General features: G+C 34.7%; 1 protein-coding gene and 1 non-coding gene across 11 annotated transcripts in view; both read left to right on the top strand.

The window, feature by feature from the left end:
- Positions 1 to 26768, top strand: part of EPHA6 (EPH receptor A6) — an 831631-nt gene that overhangs the window by 127425 nt on the left and 677438 nt on the right. The gene's annotated exons all lie outside the window — the stretch shown is intronic.
- On the top strand, positions 4075 to 4263 carry LOC112834773 (U2 spliceosomal RNA). The gene has a single exon (XR_003211029.1). It is a non-coding gene; the product is annotated as a U2 spliceosomal RNA (small nuclear RNA).

A 26768-nucleotide genomic window follows, 5' to 3' on the forward strand; every position in this document is an offset into this window, starting at 1 on the left:
AATGAATAAATAAAATCTTTAAAAATATAAAATAAAAAAATTAATAAATAAATTGAGGTTGGCCTTAGTCCATGTAAACTTACCAGGTGTCTTCTATTTATTCTTTATTGCTCTGTAACCTAATTAGATACTCACAGGAAACTTAAAAACCCTTTTTTTAATAACTGAATAATTGTATTAATCTTTGTTTATCCTATAATGAAGTTTGTAATTAATGGTGTTCATGAGCTTGCTACCATTGTCTTTGCTTTATCTGCTTACTCAGCTTAATACTTTGAGGATCCATATACTTAGAAAATTTCACCTTTTTTCCTTTAAACTGCAGTTCATACTCTGTCTCTTATAAGGTACTGCCTTACATCTTCCAAACAATTTGATATTTAATATTTAAAATTTAGCTAATATCAACTAGTGTGTGTGTGTGTGTGTGTGTGTGATGTCTATCTAATTATTTGATATAATAATTTTCCAGGGAGACAAAAGGAATTTGCCATTTTTCTCCTGTTATAGCACCTGTGGCTTGTGAACCCTGTATTTCATTACTAAATTATGGAAAATGAAGTTTTAACTAGTTTCACCCCTATAATATGCCTAGTTTATTTGTTATACCTTTGAAAATGTTTCTCTTAGGCTGTTCTTTTGTTCAGCAGCAAACTTTTCCCTGGTTCCTTTTTTTTTCTTTCATAGTTTGCTCTTTTCAATTTTGAATTCTGCTTGCTTATGTAAAGTGACAACCTGTTGGCAAGAAATTTGTGAAAATTAAACTGATTTTACAATTATTGTATGTTTTCACTTTGATAACTTCATATTTAAAAGATATATTTAATACTGAATACTTTATGAACACTTGGGAACTCTGATGAACTCTTATTTTTGTAGCTATCTTGTAAGGATTTTATTTGCTTATGTTACAGCTGATCTGGAAGAAATGCACCATCTATTTTGTAGAGTTTGATTTTGTAGGGTTTGGGTCACAGCAAGCTGTCTCTGAGCACACTTTTCAGTTTCACAGGTTTTCTTATTCATAATCAGGTGTTCTGATCGTTCATGATTTTCTTGAAATTCCTGCAATATCTACTGGTGAATATTGTCATTTTTAGAAATTTCTGTCATTAAATCATAGTTTTTTCCCCCCACATTATACTCTTCATGAGTTTTTCTATCAAAATATGAAATGTATTTTCCAATTTTAATGAGTTTTCTTTTCCACAGGGAGAAAATAAATTTTCACATATTTAAGCCACAAAGACAGTTGTTTGTAAATAGAATACCTTTCTCTGTTTTGATTTTTAACTTTTTTTTAATGTTATGTTAGTCACCATACAGTACATCATTAGTTTTTGATGTAGTGTTCCATGATTAAATTTAAGTCGCAGAGGTCAGATTAATTTCTATCAGATTTTCCTTCCTTGAGCTTTGGATTTTATTTTTGTATTTAGAGTTTATTCTTAAAGATCATTTCTAATTTTATTTTGCCATCATTATTAAAGAAATTATATTAACATATTTGTTTTTTATCATAGTTGTAAATTATCATTTGTTTTTTAGAATCAATTTTAACTGTTGTTTTGAAATAACCAAATACAGATTTCTAAAAAATCTGACAAAATATATCAAGCGGAAATAGACATTTCTACTGATTTTGTGTTTCATTAAGCAAATTACATGTTATGCAACTATAATTTCACTGTATGTATGTGTCATAATCATATGGCAGGTGGATATAAGAATATTTGTAAAAATTAATTTGTAGTATTTACATTATTTTACAATGTTTTCAAGTATCAGTGAGGTTTAGATAAAGTTATAAACTTAAGAGTGGGCAATTGGGAAGGCAAATGACATTGAAATAAGTGTTAACAAATTAAGGACCATAAAACAATCAGATAATTCAACTGTATTTTTCCTAAAGTACTATCTATCTTAAATATGAAAACATGGGATAGGAAAAAAAAGTCCATTAAATATGATGACTTTAAATACTATCTTTGCTCCTAGCACATAAAAGTTTCTCCACTACTTGTTTTTTTTTTAAATATTCTAGCACCATAAAAAATGGTGGTACTGTTTATTATTTATATCCACTTTCAGTTGTACTACAGAAATTCAAATATTGGCTCTCTAATATCCATCCAAGCCTTGTAAAGTTTAATCCAGTAACATTGAGTATTTATATTAATGGTTACTGTTTTAGCAACCTCTCTTCTTTTAAATATTTATTACTAGATTCATTTTCACTAAACCAGAAGATAATACATAATCAACATTTTTATGGATTTTAAGAAAACAACTATAACTAAATCACCGATAGTTTTACTACATGTCAGGTAGTAAATCCTGGGGAAGAATCAAATCAAAATATATTTCTCATGTTTGTAACTAATTATGCTGATCATTTCAACAAATTAAAGATGATATATATCTGCCAACATGCAGTATTGTCTTTTTCATTCAAGATTAGAAATGTAATTAGTGATATTTTCATTTTTGGTAAACACAAATATATAACTATTTCATATATATGTGACATATATATCTTAAACTATTATATTAGTACACATGGAAATAATTCTTATTTATACTCATTAAACAATGCATTTCATTTTTCTGGACTGTATAAGAGCATATAATATTTAAATATTTTTAAAAACCTAGCTTATAAAGAGAGCATATCAAAAGACATATTGTCCTAAAGCATCATATTTCATTTTGTATAAAGGATACCATCCTAAATAGTTCAGTTTTCCTTAGAAAGCGTTTTTATGTTTGTGTAGTTCTAAGTATGCTTCTGATCTGACTCACACAAGCGTATGTTCAAATATAGCCTGATTTGAATTAATGCAGTGTAATTATATTTTTTTTCAAAATTTTATTTTATTTGAGATGGAGCAATAGAGAGTGAGCACAAGGGGGCAGGGGCAAAGGCAGAGGGAGAAGCTGACTCCCCGCTGAGCAGGGAGCCCGAAATGGGACTCGATCCCAGGACCCTGAGATCATGACCTGAGCTGAAGGCAGAGGCTTACCCGACTGAGCCACCCAGGCGCCCCTGTAATTATATTTTTCTTGAGGATATTGTTAATTTTACATGGGAGGACTCATTAGTGAAAATGAATACGTATGTCATACCATTTAACACCTTCACCATGCAAAGTTGCTAAAACAGTATGGAAAAAACCTCCTAAGGAAAATTTGATATAGCTTTCCTATGCTTTTCCAGACCTATTTTCAACACTGCTAAAAGGGGGGAAAATTCGAGAAGGCACTGAAGAGACCACCTCACCAGACCCTGATGTTACTTCTCCTCTGGATGTACATGCTGCAGCTCCATAGGAGCCAGGTTGGAAAAGTTTCTAGGAAAACAACATATTCCTTAATAACATATATTTTTAAGTAGAAAGATTTTTTTCTATGGCAGTTTGTCTTTTTAGGCCCCAGAATTAAGTACATGAAAAAGTCTGTACTTTTAGTTTGAACTTACCATTTATTTCTTGTTATTTAAAAAATATATCAGTGACAAACATCTGGCTTCTCAAAAATATTTTTGAAATATGGTTTTAAAGCATGCAAAATTAGCTAATTAAAAACATGGTTCTATTTTATATATACTATAAAAATATCAAGCTGTTATTAATTCATTATACTAGACTTTGAGGTTAAATGATTATAAAAATGTATATCAAATTTTTCAAGCACTTCTATATATACTACATAAATGGCAGTAGGTAGTTTCTATATGCCCTTTTCTCTATACCTCAAGCTCTATATTTATTATTGCTCTTGATTCCAAGTGAAAGTTTAAAAGATAATTAAATATTCATATAATGTTGTTAATTCTCTATACCTGGGAGGACTATGGAGAGATAGGAGAGTGAGGTAGCAAAACGACCTTAAAAGGGCATTTTTTAAAGACTAATCTCAAAACCTAAATTTCAGATTTTGTATATTTTGAAATATAATGAGTCTCCACTCAGATTATTGAAATGCATTGCAATAAAGACGGATGATAGTAATTCCATGACTAGAGATTGCACATTGTGATTGTAACTGATGTATTTTTTTTTTAAAACATAGTCAATCGCTTCTTGGCCTTTTGGCTAAATCAAATGTAGTATCTGTTCTTATCAGCTTAATATCTTATATTCCTCTATCTGAAGATAATATGTAAATGGATTTTTGGAGCAGGGAGGTGGAATATTGGCTTGCTCCATCCACTCCCTTCCATCGACCTGGTATTGCGGTACTTCCAGGAATGGTGCCCTCTGCACCACACACACATAAGGCACAGTCAAGACTTTTAAAAGATATAGTCACTTAGAAGTAATCAAAAGATATGTAAATGAAGAATGTAAAACATAATTCAACTATGGGAACATAAATGAAGTTAATTTTTAAGTAAAAGATATAAGAAAAGCAATAGTTATACCACTGACAGTTTAATTCTGAAATGATAAGTGCACAAAAATAGGAATTATCTTTGCATGTGTATAAGAGCTAATGTTATAATAGTGTATATCTACATGTCTGCTCAATCCAAACGTGACACTTCTAAAGTTTAAGACATCTTTCTAATTGTTTATAGTTCTCTCGCCAACTTTTTCACAGAAAAATCTATACTTGGTTTATAGTCTTTATCATATTTGCCTTGTATTACAATTATTATTTCAGGGAAGTGTGCTTTGTTGTTCTTATTCTTCTTTTCTTAGTATTCAGTTGTAAACTCCTTGGTAGAAGTGATTGTATCTCAATATATCATTGTTTCTGTCTCCTATGAGGTTTGATAAATTGATTTTAAAATATTAATTACACAGGAAGTTTGTTGATAGAACTAAATGTACAAAGTCAGACACTAAAAAAAAAACTTGGTGGGGCACCTGGGTGGATCAATCGGTTAAGTTGTCTGACTTGATTTTGGCTCAGGTCATGATTTCAGGGGTTGTGCGATCGAGCCCCGCGTTGTGCTCCACACTGGGCTGGTGAGAAACCTGCTTAAGATTCTCTCTCTCCCTCTCCTCTTTCCTCTCTTCCCTCTCTAAAACAAAAACAAACAAACAGAAAATCTTGGCAAAAAGATATGCTTTATAGATAAAATAGGCTATTGGTTCCTAACACTTTGTATTTATTAATTTCAGAAGCATTTATAAATCCATCTGCCTGGAAACTGTAAAGCAACTTTGGCGTATGAGGCTATCTTTTCTTAATGGCCTAACACATTACTAATTTGGACAGACTAGAATAGTGGTCCAAATCCTATTTTAAAAAATTCTAACTTTTTCATGTTGCATTGAGTAAAGACTCAATGAGAATGAACTGATTAGTTATCAGTCTAAATAAAATAAGCAATAATAAACATAACCCTAAAGTAAAGAATAGCATGGGGTCCTTTATTTTTTATAAATGAGAGCACTGCTGACAAATTTAGCTGCTCTAAGTTCTGTACAGTATGGATCACCAAAACTGAAAAGAGACAGGCAACAAATGTTAAGATAAAAATGGACCAAGAACAAAATTTTCTGAGAGATTGAGATAGGGAAAAAATAACGTCATTAAATCCTGTTAATAAATAATTTTAATTGAAGTGGTAAACATATTTTTTTCAGTCAAGAAGAAAGGGTCATAAATACATCAGATTTAGGAGTTCATAGTGACAGGTGAAGTTGAGCAATAGCTCTATAAATAACTGCTCCCAATAAATGAAGCAAATCTCTGGAGGGACTGTAAGAAAGGATTATAGTCCTTTAAAAAGGATCTGGGGAGTAAGAGATAATTTAGTTCAAACCTCTCATTTTTGTCTCATCGTAGAGACTGTATATCTTTATGTGAAGTATACATATATGTGTATCTCTATATATACACACATATGTATGCATACATACATCATATTAAAGTTGTAGAGGAAAGATGAGCTAGCAGCCTATATTTTCCTGGGGAATAAACTATAAAAATTAACTATTAAATGAAAATAAAGGAGATAACAAAAGTGAATTTAACATTTTGGAAATTATCACTGAAATGTAAGAAAGGTGAATTATGCAATTCATGATACATGTTCTCTAATATTAATAGTATTAATCTAATGTATCATCAATTGTATTATATACATCAGCATATAAATATGCTGCCATATGTTCATCCCCCTTCAGGTACTACACGTTTCTCTAAAAAAATTTCCTTGAAAAATTATCTATATGTTGTCTTCATTACTTCTCCATGCAAGGGCTGTCTGTATTCCCCATCTTTTCTCACAAAGTCATTCCGCTTTTGTCCAACTGTTCTGCCAAAACAACCCAACTCAAGATCATATGCTCACATTGTCAAATTTAGAAGTCAATTTTCAGCCTTCATCTTATTTGAATTATCAATAGCATTAATCATATATATTAGCTACCTCTTTTTTGAAACAATTCTCTCAGTTGGTTTCCATAACAGCACTCTATTTTGGTTCTTTTCTTATCTTTTCTATTTTCTTGGTTGATTTCTCATCCAAGGATCGGTAATTTGATTCTCATATTGCCATTTACTCTCCATGTAGTTTTATTCAGCCTCAAGATTTCATATTAACTGAATCCTGAATATATGTTCTAACCTAGATTTCTCCTCTGAGCTCATACTTGTACATCCAGAAGTGTACTTGGTCACCTAACCACTCTCTACATCAGTTTCTTTATTAGTAAGATTTGGTTAATAATAATTAATGACCTCATGGGATTGTTTGAGAATTAAATGAGATATTTAATGAAGTGTGCATATAACATGCTAAATAATATTATCTGTCAGTGCAGTATATGACATTAAACCTCTATAATTTATAGGGATTGCAAGAGAATGATACAGGGTTAAATAGGTAACAATTTTAATGACTTAAAAGCATAAAAGGAAGGAAAGAGGAATGAAGAGAATTTACTCCTGAAATTTTTTACGTAATGCAAATACAATTTTATTTTTTAAAATGTTTTATTTATTTATTCATGAGAGTCAGAGAGAGAGAGAGAGAGACAGAGGCAGAGGCAGAGGAAGAGGAAGAGGGAGAAGCAGGCTCCTCGCCTAGCAGGGAGCCTCATGCGGGACTCAGTCCCAGGACCCTGGGATCATGACCTGAGCCAAAGGCAGACGCTTAACCATCTGAGCCACCCAGGCGCCCCGCAAATACAATTTTAAATTGTATTTTTTTCCTTTCTCTCCCCGCTTATTTAAATATCAGTGTTTTCAGTGCTTTCTCTTCCATTTTTCCTCTACTGTTTAAACTTATTCCCCCCTGCGACATCTCATTTGTGGCTGTCATAATCATAGAAGGCTAAATATTAATCAAAATATTTTCTATAGTCCTGAACTTTTATCTGAGGCCCAGCACCATAATCCATATTGAATACTAGAAATTCAAGTCTTAATATTAAATGCTTTATGTCCACAAACTTAACAGTCTTAACACTACACTTTTTGTGTCCTTCACTTTCTAAAATAATGTCCTTTTCATTCAATGTCTTCTAACTTAATGAAGTTCTATCTAGGCCAACTTCTGTTTTAAAGCCTTCAATGACTTGCATTGTCTGAAGTTGCTGTATTTAACGGGCTCTGTAAGTTCTTGGAAACCTGGTGTGCACCTGAATTTCCAGCTTCGTATTCTTTCTTTCCAACAGCCTTATGTTCCAACCACAATTTCCATCTTAGAGCCCTGTGGGAATAATTTATAATCTGTTTCTCTCTACCTACTAGGGATTCTCTTATTTTCTAGTTCTTGGTCTGGGCTAAAACTGTTCATTCCCCAATTCACATACTGATACCATGCCTGGTCTGTGAAGCCTAGGACCTCTTAGGCAAGAGTTAATCACTGTTGACCCTAGGCTCCCATGGCATCTTGTGCAGAATGGTGGTATAACCCTTATTGCCCTTGCTGTTCTGAGGTGTACTGACTTGTGGCTCTCTCCCTTATGGACTTGAAATTCTGTGAAGTCAAGAACTGTGTCTTTTTCTCAGCTGGTAATGTACTAATTCATGAACAAATAACTTTAGTAACTGGATTTTTAAAATTGAAAAAACTGAACAATGGAAATTAAACAGAAACAACTGATCATTTGTAAGAGAATCTTTTGAAGACACATTTACTCCTTAATAACTAATTATTTGTCTACTCTCAAGCCTTCTGATTCTATGACAGATTTTTAAGTATTATTTTACTGTATATGTCCAAGTTGAACTTTATTCACTTTTCATTACTTTACTTTTTTAAAGATTTATGAGAGAGAGCACAAGCAGGGAGCTGAGGGAGAGGGAGACCAGTAGAATCCCTGCTGAGTGGGGAGCCCGACATGGGGCTTGTTCCCAGGATGATAAGATCATAACCTAAGCTGATAAAAAGAGTCCGATGCTTAACCAACTGAGCCACCTGGGCGCCCCACTTTTCATTACTTTATATATGTATATTTCTGTACACATCACAATTGCCATCCTCCGTTGTGATATATCATTTTTACCAATATCTATAATTTCTACCTAGTTGTTCAGCATTAAACATTGAAATATTGTCCACTAGAATTAGTGATTTAAGACAGATGGTATTTACTAATTACAATTTTCTTATAATTTAGCCTATGTTTATTTATTTTTTCTTTTTTATTATTCTTTGGTTATAAAGTATATTTTAGTTTTGACTTCTTGGCTTTTCTTTTTATTTAGTTAAGATCTGATATTCAGTGTTGGCAGTGACATTATAATAGTGAAAAATAACTCATTTCTTATTCATTAATTGCTCCACTGTTTCAAATCCCATTTTCAAGAAAAAATAATAAATGTTCTGGTAGAAGGCACATTTTCTTTAGCTTCACCAATATTTGCCTTACAACCAGATGCTGGTTCCATACCATCTACTTTTGTATCCTGCATTACTTTTTACCTATCATTTAATTTAAATTCTTGTTCTAATATACTTTATCTATTTGTGATGTAAAAAAAATTGAAATATGCCTTCTTTAGTTTCATTATCTTTTAATGAACTTACTTGATAAAGCAATAGTATTTACAAAGTACTCATTACTAACTACTCAGTTTGTAATACCTCCTAGTAAAAAGGTAAATAATTTTTAGCTGAAAGAATTTAGGTATTTAAGAGACAATCCCTGCCTATGATGTAATAGATTATGAACTCAATAGATCAGCATCATCATTATCATAACTCTGTTTTACATTGTATCTCAAAGTTTATCAATATCTTAAGTTATGGAGGTATAACATCCTCATATCAACCCTGTGAAGTCATATTTTTTTCTTTATTGTATAGATATAGAATTTGAAGATTAGATAAGATTAAGTAATTAAATTTATTCAAATCACTGTGTTAAAGTCATGGGTTAAAATCACATCTTTTGATTGAAACTTCTAAGTTATAAACTCTTTCCTTTATTTACAAACACAGAAAACTGTGTGCTGAGTACATTATAAATGCAAACTTGGTTTCATAGTCCATAGATTTATGGTAATTTAGAAAAAGAAGAGATCTCTATGACTTGGGGTAGTCATGAAAAAGTAGCATGGTCTCTGGTGAGGAAGGAAGATTGGAATTAAAGAGTTGATTTACTGTTTCTCAGCAATCTAGGTAACTGTAGTTTATGTGGTTTGAGCTCAAGGTAGAAAAGGTTGGTAGCCCTAATTCTCGCAACCAGAGTTCTTGGAAAACTTAATCTTTTTTTATTACCCAAGCTGACTGAGTACTTGTCCCATTCTTCCATGCTATACCAGGAAGAGACTCATCGCTTAGCTTCCCCTCATACCCCCATCCAGACAAGAAGGGAGCTAGTTATGGTTGGAGCCTTGTGTTGAATGGCCTGATAAGCACCACTGAGCACAGTGACACACACATAATAGATACATTTTTTAAACTTACTTTCTATTTAGTATCAGGGTCAATATTTGAATTCAGGATTTTCTGTATTTTCCATAGCCTATATTTTCCACCATACCATGTAACTTAGGTTTGCCATACTTTGTTGTATGCCAACCAAATACTTAATTTTTTTAATGAGAAATTGCATTTGGAAACTCAGTTTAGTATTTATATCTTTGAAAAATAAAGTACAAGAGTTACATTTTAAATGTTTTAATCACTATCTATTGAAAAGTTGATTAGTAAATTGTTTAGTATTTATGTTATTGAAAATTACAAGTGAATTATCAGAGCTATAGTCACCTCTAATTTAAAGACTCATGTTATCATCTCTCCTTTCTTTAACTATAGAAGCAATTTTAAAATTGTTTTTTTAATGTATTTACAACTTTATTTTACAATGCAGTATTTCATAAAGTGGCTGTATTAATTTACTTTTTACCAACAATGGATAAGAGTTCCTGTTACTTCACATTTTTATACATAGCTTTATATCTTCACATCACATATAATAATAATTAATTTTAGACTAGTTAACTTTTACCAGGCCAGTGGATGTAAAAATATAATTTCAGGGTGTTTTTAATTTGTATTTCCTGTTCATTTATGAGAGTGAGTTTGTTTTCATATTTATTAGCCATTCTTTTTTTCTTTTTTGTTCAAGTATTTTGCTCCTCTTTTCATTTTATGTTTTCTTTTTCTTGTCGATTTTTGAGAATTCATTTTATATGTTCTGAATATGTATTCTGAACATATTTATTATTACATATGTTGTAAGTATTTAAAGTTTATAATTTGTCTTGTCACTTTGTAGTGTCTTCAAAATAGAAGCTTTATATTTTAAAGTAATCATATATATATTTTTCCACTTTTGTATTTGTATATTTTTTTAAGATTTTATTTATTTATTTGAGAAAGAAAGTGAGAACATGAGCCGGGGGGAGGAACAGAGGGGGAGAGAGTGAGAGAGAGAGAGAGAGAGAGAGAGAGAGAGAGAGACTCCCCGCTGAGCAGGAAGCTTGACTGGAAGCTCCATCCTGGGACCCGGAGTTCATGACTGGAGCCAAAGGCAAATGATTAACCAACCTAGCCACCCAGGCACCCCTCTATTTGTATTTCTTACAGAAATTATACATGTTAGCAATAAAATAAATAATAGCAAAGTCCATGAAGTAAAATGTGAAGTTTTTGGCTTCTACTTGCTCTCTTAAAGGATGTTAACTACTTCCTTAGTGTTAACTCCTAATTAAAACTTGGTATTGTTGACACAAAATGAACAAATATTTCAGAATTAAAAAAAGAGAGAGAGAGAACAAAAGAGGGAGCTTTATTCCAGCCCAAGTTAGGACAGCTGCCCAGGATACCCAATTTTCACAAATAAGAGAGTGCTCCAGTAAGGGAACATTTTGTGTAAGGTTCTATACATTTTTACATAAAAAGTTATAAATTAACTTTTCGGAAGTTGAGACCTTATCTTAAGTTTCTAGTTTATGCAGGCTGTATGACTTTAATCTTATGGGAGGCAGGAAATTTCTTACTTTTTCTTATCTTTTCTGTTCAGAATGCTCCTTTTGGTTACATTCTTTAAGCAGATTTACAGTCTGCTTGGGGCAGAAATAGAGCCCATGGTTTGAGGTTTCAGGTAGTCATTTTGACCTTGCTAAATGTTACAGAATAGCTTCCCTGGAACCCAGGAGCAAGGCCCACAATTCAAAGTTGAAAATTTCCCGTATCAGTATCTCTTTCCAGGTCTTTTTTTTTTTTTTTTTTTTTGATTAAAATGGTCCAGTTCTACAAATTTTTTATGCAGGTTTCTTTGATCTCACTTGATAATATATCATAAGCAACCTTCTATATTAGCATGGGCTGACCTATCTCATACTTGCCATACCCTTTTTCTCTTATACCCCACTGCATATCCAAATCATCTGCAAGTCCTGTCAGGTCAGTCTTAAAATATATCTGGTATCCTTACATTTACTGCTGCTATTTTAGTCTAGACACTATCTCCTCTCACTTGAACTATTTTAATAACATATTAACTGATGTCCCTCCCTCACTTGCCTTCTGCAGCCTATTATCCAGATAGCAACCAGAATGACCCACTTAAAATATAAGCCAGATCTCATCATTCCTCATGACAAAACCCTCCAGTCATTTGAAATCTTATTAAGAGCAAAAGTCAAAATCCTCACTGTCGCCTGCTTGAGTCTTAGTGATCTTTCTTCTCAGCCATCTCTTTGAACTCATTTCTTACCTCTGCCACCCTTACACACTGAATGAACTCTAGTCACACTGGCCCCTTGCTGTTTCTCAAATAAGTTGCACTTGCTCCCAACTCATGCCCTTTGATCTATTTCCTCTTCTTTAATGCTCTTCCCCTATATTTCTTCTTGTCTTGCCCCCTCAGTTAAGTTTCAAATATCACTTGATTATCTTCTGTAAAAGAACACCCATCTTGTTCACTCACAGCTCCCTTACCTTACTTGACTTTATTTTTCTCTATAGCACTTTTCACCGGTATTATTTCATATGTTTCTTCTTAATTTTCTTTAAAACAATGTATCACCTAATAAGTATTCGGTGAAAGCAGAGAGTTTGTCTTACATTTCCACTGGTGTGTGTCCTCAGTAGAACACTATCTGCCACATGACACGTTCTCAATAAATATTTATTGCATTAATTATTGAATGATTTGAATGATTAATGAGCTTATCTTAACAACTCTATGTAAAGTATAGATCAACCATTATTTACCCATTGACCTATTATAGATATTTCACTTGTCTCTAATTTTTCACTAATAGCAGTACTTTTCAATGAACATTCTTGTATTTCTATAGCATATTTCTAAAAGTAGACATGTTGTATCAAAAGGTATAAAAATTTGATGTGTGCTGACAAGATGACCTTCAAAAAGATGGATTATATGTATCTTTACAATACTGTTTTTATCCATGGACCTGCTGTATCTGTTACATTTATTCAGGTTTCCATGTATTTTAATGAGTTTTATTCATACATGTGAATAGACCTGGTATTTATTCATTCTGTTCATGGTTTTTCAGTGTCTATGTAGTGTACTAAATACCTTAAGTATTTAGTACTGCATATTTTCTAAGGAGGCAGAAGGAAAGCAGTTTTTTTATGTGAAGAATTTTCATTTAAGTTGTGGAAGTTAAGATTGGTTCTATTTAATACTTGTTATCACTATTCCCAGCCTTTTTTTTTTTAACTCATTTTTGGTAAACTTCAAGATTAATGGCAAGAGGAATATGTGACCTAAGAAAAAGATATTATGATGTACATTTATAGAAGCAGGCAGAAATTTTAAGAAACAAGGATCAAGGTTGGCACTTTTTATTGAATAATCTTTATTTTAACCATCACAGACAGAATTCAATGGTTTAAAAGGATATATAATGAACAACACTCATCTTATTATCCATATTAGTAAATCTAGCGTTTACCACCTTCTTACACATTATGCTAATGACTTTTCAGTTGGATGCACTTTAATTAAAATATAGGAGTCACTCAAAAAGTGTTACAAGTAAGAGCAAATACAAACTGTGCTTGTGTGATAAGAAAAATGCTTTGAAGAAATCAGCTGAAGAATCATTTGCTGGTAGCTCTAAAGGATAAAAATGTTTAAAACACATGCTTTTCTCATAGTTATGTGAATCAGTATTCAGTAGGAAATGGGGTAAACATGTCCTCTACATTTCTGAGCAAATGTTTTAGCAGGTTAGTGTCAAAGGTTGCTAAAAGGAAAAATGAACATGAAAATAAATTTTAGAGCATTATTCAATACATATGCCTTTCTTTACAAATGTCTTCCTAAACCTTCTAAAGAAATAACAGTTCATACACACAGAAATGACTTAGAGATTGGTAATTAGAAATAAAATTTCTCTCCTCAAAGGTTATTAAGAAACTGCTAATAAGAGGTTACATAGGTGATAGTAACTAATGTTGATGAAACATATCCAGATAGCTATGACCCATTGAAATGAATAGATGGCTTCGAACCCAGCATAACTAAAATGAATACAAATAATGCACTTAGCCTTAAGCTGGAAAATAACTATCAGGTTTTTGAGGTTCTGGGAAGAAATCTGATGGACTCTGTTGCCTTTTTTTTATTCCTTCTAGCTGAGTGCTATGACTTTGGAATGAAAAGATACGTTAAGTAAACAGCAGGTTACAGAGTTTAGGATTCTATACAGAGGGGTTCTTGGCAAGCTAGACTACACATTTTGCAAAGATCTGAATGAATTAATTGGCAGGAGAATTTTCCCTGTGATCAGGAAGGCATTAAAATAAAATTTAATAAAAAAGGAGAAAAAGTTGTCCAGATAATTCCAGATACCCAGTATAGGAGAGAAAATGAAAGGTGTAGAAAATTTGAATCACAGTGATGAGAAAAGTAAGAACTGAATGAAGTAAAATACTTACAGACTTAACTGTCAGTATATTGAACAGAGCAGGAATACTGTGCAGAGTGAAAATAACAAGGAGTTGGGGCACCTCGCTGGCTCAGTCGTTGGGCATCTGCTTTCGGCTCAGGTCATGATCCCAGGGTCCTGGGATTGAGCCCCGCATCAGGAGCTTGCTTCTCCCTCTCCCGCTCCCCGTGCTTGTGTTCCCTCTCTCGCTGTGTCTCTCTGTGTCAAATAAATAAATAAAATCTTTAAAAAAAAAAAAGAAAATAACAAGGAGTCATTAATAGGATTTTGGATAACAGCAATTCAATGGCATTGGGGAATCAAAATTTATGACCCAAAAGGGAGGGAAATCTGTGAAGTTTTAGAGTATTTGGAGATTATAAAAAGGAGAAAAATAAGTCTTGGCAATGTTGAATGGCTAAGGACATTTCCATAGTATACACAGAAGTTTTCTATTTAATTTTGAAAATTTGAACCAAATAAAGATACAAAATGGGCGTCTATTTTATGAATCTTTTCATATATGCAGAACCATGTTTTACTTAATTTTAATGAAATCTATTTCACAATGTAAAGAATCTGTAACTGGGAATGCATCATAGAGTTGAGAACCTTGTAACTACAAAGAATAATAGAAGTTATTAATTTTAATCCTTTGTTAAATTCCTGTCAACATAGCTGTAAAAAGTGTTGTGAAAATGATGGAATTTTGGAAGTAAATAATAAGTTACATTGGAATTTTCACTAGTTAAATAAAACAAAGGGATTGGAAAAAAGTCACTAGTTAAATAAAACAAAGGAGTTGGAAAAAGTAACAATTTATTTCTGTTAATTTTTACTTAAAGAAAACTCTAATGATGCACATGCCTGGGCTCTCCCCCAAAACTGTGATACTGCACCACAAAAAAGTAGAGAAGATGTAATAAACCTATGCCTCATAACAACTAGTTTAAGGCAGTCTGAAATCTCAGCAGTGGGGCGCTATAAGTCTGTATTCTATTGTTCTCCAATTATGTGACTTACCCCCTCACTGAATATTAGATTTCTCCATTCTCTACTATTATGTTTCCTTTAAGATTTTGATTTTTTAAGTTTGGATAATTGCTAGTTCACAGACTTTAGAATATGTGACTAAACTTCTCTAAGACTTTATTTCCTTATATGTAAAATGTAGATAATAATATTATCCCCCTTGTAAGATTTTTGTGAGGACTAAAGGTGATATTGCATGTAATATCACAATGGGTGTGCTCGTTCAATACATACAGTAGTAATATTGATCAATACTTTAATAATATTGGTAATGGTATTTATTGAATGATTTAGATTTTCTGGTACTGGCATTTTGCATGGGATTCTTACTATATGTTTGTTGGATGGAGAGATGGATGATAATGGATCATTAAAATGAAATACACAGGGTCGCCTGGGTGGCTCAGTCATTAAGCATCTGCCTTTGGCTCAGATCATGATCCCAGAGTTCTGGGATCAAGCCCCGCATCTGGCTCCCCGCAGAGCCTGCTTCTCCCTCTCCCACTCCCCCTGCTTGTGTTCCCTCTCTCACTGTGTCTCTCTCTGTCAAATAAATAAGGTCTTAAAAAAAATGAAGTATACATTTTTATTTCTCTTGTGAAAATTCACAGTCTTCACATTCATATTGATGAGTTTCCCCCAATAATTGTTTTATATTTTTAAAGAGTCATTTTTCCTCCACTGTGATTACTAAATGGATCACGAAGGGGCAAAAGTAAAAGTAGGGAACTAGTTGGATGACAATTACAATAGCACCTGTAAGAAATGAGGATGATTTAAAGTAAGTTGTTGGCAACACAGATGGAGAAAAAGTGGTGTATGTTGAATATGTTTGGAAAGTAAAGCTAATGTGACTCGTTGTCAAATTGTGTGTCAGATATGAGAGGAAAAAATAAGTGAAGGACCACTGCTAAACTTTTGTCTTCATTTCCTGTAGATTGTGGTTGCATTTGCTAAGATGAGTGAGACTTGCAGAGGAGCAGAAGGGTGGAAGGGTAGAACCAAGAGTTCTGTTTCAACCATGTTTTGTGATGTCTATTAGACTGTAAGTGTGTCAATAAGGTTATTGAATATATGAGTTTGGGATTTAGTGGAGAGGTGAGAGTTCTAGATAGAAATTTGGAAATTATTGGTGTGAAGATTATATTTAAAGTCACCAGAATGACTGAGATTACCTAGTGAGAGAGTGTAGACTTAAAAAAGTAGTAGGAATAACTCATGGTTTCAGTTATTCCCAGTATCTAATTCCTTCATAAACTAGACTTCCACATTGTTCTATAGTCTTTATAATAACTCTATATCATAAACTTTCAGATTTAGTTCCAAATGCTAACTGGTCCTCCTACCCACAACCCACCCTGCATTCCATGTTTCTTAGTTCAAATTTCTAAAAAGGAATACCTGATTGACCTACATCAACATAATAGTTCATGACAAGTTAGGGGCTTACTTTCCTTCACAAAACTGGATGACTTTCCTCTAGACTAGGAACCGATATTTTCTTTTTTTTTTTTTAAAGATTTTATTTACTTATTTGAGAGAGAGAGAATGAGAGATAGAGAGCACGAGAGGGAAGAAGGTCAGAGGGAGAAGCAGACGCCCTGCTGAGCAGGGAGCCCAGTGCGGGACTCCATCCCGGGGCTCCAGGATCATGACCTGAGCCAAAGGCAGTCGCTTAACCAACTGAGCCACCCAGGCACCCCAAGGAACCGATACTTTCTTTTTTTTAAAAAAAGTTTTTATTTATTTATTTGACAAAGAGAGGCAGTGAGAGCAGGAACACAAGCAGGGGGAGTGGGAGAGGGAGAAGCAGGCTTCCTGCTGAGCAGGGAGCCCAATGTGGGACTCGATCCCAGGACCCTGGGATCATGACCTGAGCCGAAGGCAGACACTTAATGACTGAGCCACCTAGGCGCCCCCGATATTTTCAACATATACCATGTATTATATATTATGCTATACATTGTATGTAAGTTATCTCATTAAATGATTGAGATAAGCTAATTGATAAGTACCTTTAATTTTATTACATTAAGAAATGAGAATCAAAATAAATCTCCCAGATCACAAAGCTTGTAAATTATGGAGTTGGGATTTGAAAACAAACCTAAGTTTGTTTAACATAACTCCAAAGCAAACATAACTCCAAAGTCTAAATTTAAGAAGAAAAAGTTACAAGGATTTAAGTCCTGAGTTGCTTTTAGCTATGTTTATCTGTCTGTGAACAAGCTCGTAGACAATAATGTGGAAAAAGCCAATAAACGAACACTAGAGAATAGGACTGAAAATTCTAACAACATTTGAGTTTTGGAGTCCATTCTTCCCTCCATCCCTGCCTTTTCTGTGGTGCTATAGAAACTAGTCAATTCCACCTTTTTACTTAAGATTGTTCAACTGGACTGTGTTAAATAATATAGACATGATATACAACAGAGAAAGGAATGAATAGTATTATTAAATATATTTATCAATAAATATGTTATTTAATTAATAAAGATATAATTAACATATTGTAAAACTCATCATTTTAAGTGTACAACTCAGTGACTTTGGTATAGTCATGGAGCTGTGCAACCATCACTACAAAGCTTAGAACACATTCATCACCCCAAAGGAAACCCTCTACTCAGTAATCCCTCCTCATGTCCTTCTCAGCTCATCTCACCCCAACCTCCATCACTAGGCAAATGTTCATTTACTTTCTTTTTCTATAGATTTGTCTATTCTGGACATTTGATATAAATTGAATCATATAATATATGTGGTGTTTTGTGACTGGTTTCTTTTTCTTAGCATAATGTTTTCAAGATTCATCCATGTTATAGTGTGTTTTTTTAATTCATTTGCATTTATTTATTCCTTTTTATTGTCAAATACTATCCAATTATACAGACATATTGCAATTTATTTATCCATTCTCCTGTTGGTAGATATTTGTTTCCTCCACTTTTGGCTAGTATGATAATCCTGCTATGAACATTCATTTGTAAGTTTTTGTGAGGAAGTATGTTTTCATTTCTCTTGCGTATGTACCTAGGAATGGAATTGTTGGGTCATATGACAACTCTATGTTTAACATTTGAAAAACTGCCAAACTGTTTTCTAAAATGTCCATGCCACTTTATATTCCTACCAGCAATATATGAGGCTTTCAATTTCTGTACATTTTCACAGGCATTGATTATTATCTGTCCTTTTGCTTATAGCCATCCTAGTGGGTGTGAAATGGTTTCACATTTTGGTTTTGATTTATGTTTCCCTAATGATTAATGATTTGAGAGCTTTTCATGTGCTTATTAGCCTTTGTCTATTTCCTTTTACAAATTTCTATTCAAACCCTTTGCCTATTTTTTATTTGGGTTGTCTTTTAGTTGTCTAATTAGAAGAGATTTTTTACACTGGATACAAGTCTCTTATCATTTATAGGATTTACAAATAGTGTCTTCCACTCAGCGGGTTGTTCCTTTCTTCATTTATTACTTGCAGCACACAAGTTTTTAATTTTGAAATCCAAGTTTTCTAGTTTTTCTTTTGTAGCTTGTTGCTTTGGTTTCCTATCTAAGAAACAACTGATTAATCCAAAGTCACAGAGATTTACTCCTGTGTTTTCTTTTAAGATTCTTATAGCTTTAGCTCTTATATTTAGGTTGATGGATCATTTTGCATTAATTTTTGTGTACAGTGTAAGAAAGGGATCCAACTTCATTCTTTTGCATGTAGGTATACAGTTGGCCTGAATATTATGGTTTCTTTTTCAGTAATAAATATGTTGCTCATGAAACAGGGGGCAAGCTCTACTGGGGGTGATTAGAGAACCTTTGTTTAATATGTAGCATTTGTGAATTTCCTGAAGTATGAGTAGAATTTGGATGGATAGAGATGTAGTAGGGGAGAGAATGACGGGCATAGGTGGAAAAGAGAAAGGAGCAAAAAAGTTAAAATAACTATTTCATTTTGGCAAGTTTGCAGAGATCTTAGAACCCAAACATCAACAGTCCCTGAGACAATAGTTCAAGTACAAGAAAGGTCTTTGGGAGTTACCTTGGCTTTATCCATCACTGGAGCAAGTGAACTGTTGTATTTGTAAACCAGTTTTCTAGAAACCTTTGGTTAAGGACTGCTTGGAGTGTGTGTTAATTCCCCAGAGCTTGTGGTACCCTCTCTGGTATCATAGATACTTTTCTCAAAGGACTTGGCCTGCTGTTTAGTTGATGGGTTTGGGGTATGAGAAACACTGTAGTGCAGAATGTAGGTCTGGATAGTAACTTCACTGTCAGCACTGATACTAGCTTTGATGTGTTCTGGTCTTGAACTTCTTTGGTTTTGAGGTCCAGCAGTGCTGTCATTGGTGTCTCAGCTATCTCACGTCTTGGAACATCATGATCTTTTAGCCAGTGCCACACATGTGCCTCAAGCACCGCACGGGGAGACGAGTTGAGAATCATGGCTGCGGGAAAATTTGTGAGCCTTCCCAGAAACATGCCGGTGAATCACCAGTTCCCTCTGGCCTCACCCATGGACCTTCTGAGCAGCAAGTCCCCTCCGGCTGAGCATCACACAGATGCCTGTCAAGACGTGTCTATACATGGTACCCTCCCATGGAAGAAAAAAGGCCCTCCTCCCATCAGGTCCTGTGATAACTTCTGTCACATGGGGACCCTGCCCCATTCCAAGTCCCCACGGCAGAACTCCCCTCTGACCCCAGCCATCATCCAGGAGCACCCCTGCAAAACTGGAAAGGGGAAACCTTCACCTTCATCTTCTGGACCCAACTCTGGAATATGTGAAGTTCTCCAAGGAGAGGCACGTCAGGGACAGGACCACTGAGCAGCAGAAGAAGGAGCTGGAGGAGGAGCTGCTGCTGAGTGGCGAGGACCTGCAAAGCCACGCCTGGTACCATGGACGCATCCCCCGCCAGTTTAAAATTGATTTACAATTGTAGACTGGGTGGCTTAGTTGTTAAATGTCTGCCTTCGGCTCAGGTCATGATCCCAAGGTCCTGGGATCGAGCCCTGCATCCTGCTTCCTGCTCAGCGGGAAGCCTGCTTCTCCCTCTCCCACTCCCCCTGCTTGTGTTCCCTCTCTCACTGTGTCTCTCTCTGTCAAATAAATAAATAAAATCTTTAAAAAAATTTTTAAAATGTGTCTGTTTCCTCTGGTTGCCATTCTAGCCTGGCTTCCCATTTTGACACTTAGGACAATTATGTCCACCTTTCGTCTTACATTCAGGTGTTGCCATCTGTCCTCTGCTATTCCAAGTAAGCAGACCTCCAACTCCACTTTCAAGTCTGGTCTATAAATCACAACCTGAGTTTCCCAAGATAGGGCTGTTCTCGTTAGCACATTCCCTTTTGCTGGAGGGAAGTGTGTGTTTAGGGCCATCCCAGGAATATAGTCAACTGGTGGATTCTTTAATGTTGTTTTAATACAGCATACAGGTGTATGCTTATCTCTCAAGTTTTGATCCCCTCATCAAAACTTGGCACAGGTATTTTTACCTTTTTTACTTTAGATTATTATCACCGCCTCCACCAATTCCTGCTTCAAAGAAGTATCCTAAGATCCTGACAGCATGTAATAACGGCTCTAGGTGTCAGTAAATTCTGGGTTATAGGTGAATGGTCCCCATATCAATCAACTCTCTTTTATCTGGCCTTATGTTCTGCCCTTCCTTGTCCAGTAGTCTTGAGATCCATTCCCAAGCATTGTTTCACAGTATTCCTGCTTATACATATTAGCCCTTGTAGTTCTTTTGATCAATAATCCCTTCCCTCCCAATGAAGGGAGTGTACTTCTATAGTTGAGTTACACTGAGAGTTAACTGTACTTGTTGGCCTAGAAGCCTTGAAGAAGGCGAAGAGAGAAATCTTGAAGAAGACTGGCCAGATATCTGTCTGAGACAAGGCCACTGCATGTCTCCCAGGCAAAGGGAGGCTGTTGTCCTTTAGCAAAGTTGAAAGAGCCATTTCTTCAGGCCCATACATCTTAGGGAGATCTGGGGATTCAAGTTCTCAAATATTTCCATCCCTCTCCATTTCTTTTTTTTTTAAGATTTTATTTATTTATTTGAGAGAGAGAATGAGAGAGAGAGAGCATGAGAGGGGGGAGGGTCCGAGGGAGAAGCAGACTCCCTGCTAAGCAGGGAGCCCAATGCAGGACTCGATCCCAGGACTCCAGGATCATGACCTGAGCTGAGGGCAGTCGCTTAACCAACTGAGCCACCCAGGCACCCCCATCCCTCTCCATTTCTGAGTCGTAGATCTTTCCATGTACTTCCTGACTTTATGCAAGAGACACAAGGCTGTGAATTCATTCTTCTCTGCATTTTGGTTTCTTGCACAGTCAGATCCTAAGCTTGGTTTGCATCCCTAACTGCTTTTCCATTGCAAGAGACTAGTGTATCTATAAATTCTATTTTTAAAAAGTCCTTTTATTTCACTCCATGCTCTGAGTTGGGTGTTGGCTGAGTTGTGCATATCATTTTTTTTCAGTGCATTGATAACATTTAATTTATTGTAATATTGTAATTACATTGGTACTGTAGTGTCACTTAAATCCTGGAGATATTACATAAACTAATGCAACCCCTTCACCTTATAATATCTCAGTTCTTACCTGTGGTAAGAATGTTAGCAATTTAGATATTCTGGAATTCCAGGGGTTATCACTGTCCTGCTTACTGCCAATAGTGGAATCCTTGTGCCATTTGGCCAGTGGGCAATCCATTTACTGAATCATTTTTGTACAAATTAACTTAGTTGCAGTTCCTCTATAAGCTAATGCTTATATTTGGGATCAGAGTTGGGAAGGAAAAGTGATATAGAAAAAGGATGGTAGGAATAAAGCAATAATAAACTTTATTAAGCTAGTTAATACCACGGATAACTGGAGCTTAATACCATTGGGACATTCAGGGAAATAGTATAAAACACATCTCAAAGCCTAAATTCGATGAGTTATTTGCTGAGGGCTTTTCCCCTAGGGATGTTAATTTGTCAGCACTTCTGACCTGGTGTGTACACAGACAGAGCTTCTGTAGTTTTGGGGAATAAAAAAAATCAACCCTCATGCACAGAGTTGATGTTAGGACATTCTGAAAGATCAGAGGAAATGGGCAGAACACTGACAGCTTCAGCTACAGGGAAGAAGAAAAACTAAGGTTAATTAATGTCAGGGTTCAAGATGCTGGCTTAGGAAGATTCTGAACTTACTTCCTCCCACAGACACAACAAATATATAGCTACAGGTGGACTAATTCCCTCTGAAAAGAACCTGAGAACTAGCTGAACACCTGCGGGACCACACCAAGATGGGTAGGAGAGTCAGAAACATGCTCTTACCAGAAACCCCATGCTCAGTGTGGCTTCCCACAACGTAGAGGGATCTCAAAAAAGAAAAGCAGACAAATATAAATGGAGCTTTTCCCTAAGGAGAAAAAGGTTTATGCCCCATACCAGGCACCCCAACCCTTGGGTCCTGCACCAGAGAGACGAGCCCCTGAAATGTCTCATTTTGAAAACCAATGAGATTATGTTCAAGGAAAATGTAGTGTTGTAGGGAACAAAGATTTTGGTTTTAAAGGGCTTACATGCAGACCCGCGTACCCTGGGACATAGCACAAAAAGCAGCAGTTTGGCAAGAGCCTGGACCATAGGTGAAGGAGATTTATTTGCTAAACTTAAAGTATCTGTTAGAGGAGCACAAGTCTGTTGGAACTTTCTCTGAGGATGGAACACTGGTAGATGCTATTTTATAGTCTCCTTCTACCTTGCTGATACCAGCACTGGCAGGCATCATTTTTTTACCCTCCTAACTGCCTAATAGCACTGCATGAACAGTCCGACCCTTACCCCCACCCCACTTGTGCTGCCCTGATAGACACACAGGCTTACCCCTAATCTCTCCATACCACTTGCATAGCCCCGGCAGATATAGCAGGTGAGCAGCCCTGCCTACCCCCCCACCACTCACAACCCTGCCCAAGCCAGTGGGCATGTGCAGCCACACAGGAAATGTCCTTTGAGTGCTAGGCTTGGGTTGCCGAGGAGGATTGTGATTTTGGACTCCGTGGGTCTGAAATAATTGGGGAGATAGCTCAAGAGACAATGAAGAACTAAAACAAGGTTAAATGATAAGGTGCATGCCTTACATAGAGCCACTCCTTCAAGAAGGGAGAGAGATAGCTGTTGCACATAATACACGGAAGCATAGAGAATCAAGCAAAATGAGGAAACAAATGAACATGTTGCAGATGAAAGAAGAATAAAACTACACACACATACATACAGAGACACACACGTAGAATAAAAAAACCCTTAATTAAACAGAGATAAGTAATTTACCTTGTAAAGAGTTCAGAGTTACAAAGTTTACTGAAGTTGGGAGAAAAATGGATGAACACACTGAACACTTAAACAGAGGGATAGAAACAGCAGACAGATGATGCAGAACAGCAGATCAGTGACTTGGAAGAAAGGATAGTGGAAATCACTCAAATAGAAAAGAAATAAAAGAATTAAAAAAATGAGGATAGCTTAGAGATCTTGGGACTGAAACAAGTGTACTAACATTTGCATTATAAGGGTCCCAAAAGAATAAGAAGAGATAGATAAAGGGGCAGAAAACTTATTAGAAGAACTAATGGCTGAAAACTTCCCTAACCTAGGAAGGAAACAGACATCCAGTCCAGGAACCAAAGAGAGTCCTAAACAAGATGAACCCAAAGAGATCCAGCCAAGTCATATTATAATTAAAGTGTCAAAATTTACCAAGCTCTTAAAAGCAGCAAAGGAAAATAACTGGTTGTATACAAGGAAAACCCCATAAGATCATGTCCTGATTTTTCAGCAGAAACTTTGAAGGCCAGAAGAAAGTGGTATGATACATTCAAAGTGCTAAAAGGAAAAAAAAAAAAAAATTCCAACCAGAACACTCTACCTGGGAAGATTATCATTCAGAAATGAAGGAAAGATAAAGAGTTCCTTAGACAAGTAAAAGCTAAGGGAGTTATTAAAAGGACTTCCTTAAGCTAAAAAGAAAAGGCCCTAAAGAGAAATAAAAAAAATTATGAGAGAAAAGAAATCTTACTGCAAAAGGTAAAAAACCAGTGAGGGTAGTAGACTAACCACTTATAAACCTAGTATGAAGGTTAAAAGACAAAACTAGTAAAATCAACTGTAAGTACAATAATTTGGTAAGGGATACACAAAATAAAAAGATGTAAAAGATGACATCAAAAACAAAAAACATGGGGGGAGATGGAATAAAAATGTAGTGCTTTCAGAATGTGGTTGAACTTGAGTGCTATTAAAATAGACTACTATGTATAGGTTATTATATAGGAATCTCGTGGAAACCACAAACCAAAAACCTTGACTAGGTATACACAAAAACGAGAAAGGAATCTAAACATAATATCAAAGAAAGTCATTAAACCACAAAGAGACAAAAAGAAAGGAACAGAGAAAAACTAAAAATACAACAAGAAAACAATTAACAAAATGGCAATAAGTACATGCCTATTAATAATTATCTTAAATATAAATGGACTAAATGCTCTAATAAAAAGACATAGGGTGGCTGAATGGATGAAAAAACAAGACCCATCTATATGTTTCCTACAGGAGACTTATTTTAGATCTTAAAGACTACACAGACTGAAAGTAGAGAGGTGGAAAATGATATTCTATGCAAATGGAAACAAAAAAATGGGGTAGAAATAATTATATCAGACAAAATAGATTTTAAAACAAAGACTATAACACAAAACAATAAAGAACATTACATAATGATAAAGGCATTAATTCAACAAGAGAATATAACATTTGTAAGTATTTATGCACTCAACATAGGAGCACCTAAATATATAAAACAATTATTAACAAACCTTCAGGGAGAAATTGACAGCATTATAATAATAGTAGGTGACTTTAATACCCACTGTTATCAATGGATACATCATCTAACAGAAAATCAATACGGAAATATCACCCTTAAACAACACATTAGACCAGATAGATCTAACAGGTATATACAGAACATTCTGTCCGAAAGCAGCAGAATACATATTCTTTTCAGGACATTCTCTAGGATTGATCACATGTTAGGCCACAAAATAAGTCTCAATAAATTTAAGAAGATTGAAATTATATTAAGCATCTTTTCTGGCCACAAATTTATGAAACTAGAAATCAATTACAAAGAAGAAAATTGGGGAAAAAAATCAAACACTTGGAAACTAAACAGTATGCTGCTAAATGACCAGTGGGTTAATGAAGATATCAAAGAGGAGATCAACAAATACCTTGAGAAATGTAAATGGAAACACAACATTCCAAACTCTATGCATGCAGCAAAGGAAGTCCTAAGAGGAAAATCCATAGTGATACAGGACTACTTCAACAAATAAGAAAGATCTCAAATACACCATCTAACTTTACACCTAAAGGAACTAGAAAAAGAAACAAATGAAGTCCAAAGGTACTAGAAGGAAGGATATAATAAATGTCAGAATGGAAATAAATGGAATAGAGACTCAAAAAACAATAGAAAAGATCAAATAAACTCAGAGCTGGTTCTTTGAAAAGATAAACAAAATTGACAAACCTTTAGCTAGACTCATCAAGAAAAAAAGAGAGGCCCGAATACATAAAATCAGAGATGAAAAAGAAATTAAAACTAATAAAGGAATACAAAGGATCATAAGAGACTACTGTAAACAGTTTTACACCAACAAATTGGAAAACCTAAAAAATACATGAATAAATTCCTGGAAAGACACAGTCTTTTAAAACTGAATCATAAAGAAATAGAAAATCTGAATAGACCAAATACTAGTAATGAAATTGAATCAGTAATAAAAAAATCTTCTAACAAATGGAAGTCCAGGACCAGATGGCTTCACAGGTGAATTCTGCCAAAAATTCAAAGATTTAATACCTGTCTTAAATTGGTGTGAAAAAGTTAAAGACTCATTTTTCAGTGCCAGCATTGTGCTTTATAAAAAAGGAACTTACAGGCCAATATCCCAGATGAACATAGATGCGGAATATCCCAAGATATTTGCAAACCAAATTCAATGCTACATTCAACAATACATTTAACCCAATACCATGATCAAGTGGTATTTATTCCAGGGATATAAGAATGATTCAACATCTGCAAATTAACCCACATGATACACCACATAAACAAATGAAGGATAAAAATCATATAATTATCTAAATAGATGCAGAAAAAGCACTTGACAAAATTCAACAGCCATTTATAATAAAAACTCTCAATAAAGTGGGTATGGACAGAATGTACCACAACATAATAAAGGCCATTTAGACAAACCCGCAGCTAATAACATCAAGCTCAAAGATGAAAGCTGAAAGTTTTTTCTCTAAGATCAGGAACAAGACAAGGATGCC

Source organism: Callorhinus ursinus, unplaced genomic scaffold, assembly GCF_003265705.2.
Source record: "Callorhinus ursinus isolate GAN/ISIS: 27379988/994484 unplaced genomic scaffold, GSC_fseal_2.0 scaffold1, whole genome shotgun sequence".
In the NCBI taxonomy this organism is placed as follows: Eukaryota; Metazoa; Chordata; class Mammalia; order Carnivora; family Otariidae; genus Callorhinus; species Callorhinus ursinus.